The sequence below is a fragment of the Dipodomys ordii genome, unplaced genomic scaffold (assembly GCF_000151885.1).
Source record: "Dipodomys ordii isolate 6190 unplaced genomic scaffold, Dord_2.0 Scaffold203, whole genome shotgun sequence".
In the NCBI taxonomy this organism is placed as follows: Eukaryota; Metazoa; Chordata; class Mammalia; order Rodentia; family Heteromyidae; genus Dipodomys; species Dipodomys ordii.
In genome coordinates, this window is record NW_012267419.1 from 101785 (window position 1) to 103710 (window position 1926).

At 38.9% G+C, this 1926-nt stretch overlaps 1 long non-coding RNA gene across 1 annotated transcript in view; it reads left to right on the forward strand.

Annotated features, from left to right (window-relative positions):
* Window positions 1–1724: 1724 nt before the first annotated feature.
* LOC105999930 overlaps window positions 1725–1926 on the forward strand; it is a 20769-nt gene continuing 20567 nt past the window's right edge. The window contains exon 1 of the long non-coding RNA XR_001175769.1: window positions 1725–1792. This is a non-coding gene — a long non-coding RNA (uncharacterized LOC105999930). The remainder of the gene's footprint in view (window positions 1793–1926) is intronic.

The window sequence follows — 1926 nt, forward strand, 5'->3', positions numbered from 1 at the left end:
TTTTGAGCATTGTGCATTGACCTCAGAATCTTTGCCCCAAGGGGAGTCGCAGGAGAAAGAGAGAGAGACAGAGAGACAGAGAAAGAGACAGACACAGGGATGAGAGCTACTACTGACCGACCAATCAAAGTTGGTATTTGAGATAATACCTATTCACATTTCTTCTAGTTTGGCTACAAATAGAAACAGAAGGAAAGAACATAAAGCAGGCAGAAGGTCAGATTATTCAGAACTCCTCTTCAATGTCCTTTATTCTGAAGACTTTTGCTCTCCAGCTTTTGCAGGGTAACTAAATAAATGCTCTTGGGTTCAGTTTGAATATTCCTATTTGCTTCTGCATGGTATATTTGACAAATGTGGGGCTTCATGACACTGTCTAACCAGACTTTTTAAAGCCCGTTTAGGAAAATATACGGATAAATGAAAAAGCAATTACATCCTCTGAATCTTGCATTTAGTGATAATGACTGTCATTATTCTTATTTGAAACATTGTCAAAAATAGAGTAAATGTTCCATATAGAAAGAATACCATTGATTTAAGAATATATCATATCACATTTTATTTTTTTTTGTGGGTCGTGGGGCTTGAATTCTGGGCACTGTCCCTCAGCTCTTCAGCTCCAGGTGAGTGCTCTACCACTTGAACCACAGCCCCACTTCCAGTTTTCTGGTGGTTAATTGGAGATAAGTCTCATGGATTTTCCTGCCTGAGATGGCTTTGAACCGTGATCCTCATATCTCAGCTTCCTGAGTAGCTAGGATCATAGGCATGAGTCACTGGTGTCGGGCCTATCATATCACATTTTAACAACTCTGAAACCATGATATAGTAACCTATATTTATGGATGACAGCATATTGGTAGCATTTTTTCTTAAAAGCTGATAAAAATGGTACATTAACAATTGATGTCAGATTTTATATCATGATAAACATTGTGTGTATATATAGTATTTTATACATTTTAAAAATAGTCCTCTGAAATGATTCTGAAAATTATTCAGGGTGATATTAAAAGCTGCTTTATAGTTTTCTTCTTACTTGATACTTTAACAATGAGCCTTTTTCATTTTTAGAAAAGAAGTAAAGTAGGCTGGGAATGTGGCTTGGTGGTAGAGTGCTTGACTAGCATGCATGAAGCCCTGGGTTCGATTCCTCAGTACCACATAAACAGAAAAAGCTGGAAGTGGCTCAAGGGGTGGAGTGCTAGCCTTGAGCAAAAGCAGCTCAGGGACAGTGCCTGAGCCCTGAGTTCAAACCCCAGGACTGGCAGAAAGAAAGAAAGAAAGAGAGGGGAGGGAGGGAGGGAGGGAAAGAGAAAGAAAGGGAGGGAGGGAGGGAGGGAGAGAAAGAGAAAAAAGAAAGAAAGAAAGAAGTAGTAAAGTGATTAGTCTAAATAAAACATAGTTGCTGACAGATCTAATATTACCATTTTAATACACAGAGATTAAAGCTCAGAGAACTTAAAGAGGTTGCTCAAAATTTCCTATCTATAAGATACTGGGGCAAGAATTTGTATCCAGGCCTGATATCAGAGGCCAGACCCCTCTGTGATGTTCACCTTGTTCCTGCAAAGGAGAGATTGAAACTCAAGAGACTTGCTCAAGTCTCATGCCATTCTCTTCTACACTTTCTATAATATTTTAAAGTGATGCTATACTCACATTTCGACTTTCAGTTTTCTCAACTTTTGATAAATTTCTTAAACATTTAAAAATAGGGATTGGGGATTTAGCTAAGTGGAAGAGCCCTTGCCTGGCAAGTGCAAGAGCCTGAATTTGGTCCTCAGCTGTGCAATAATAGCAATAATAACAATAATTATAATAATATAAAAATAGATAATTCTCGGGGCTGGGAAGGTGGCTCAGTGGTAGAGCGCTTGCCTTGCATATCTGAGGCCCTGGGTTCAATTCCTCAGCACCACA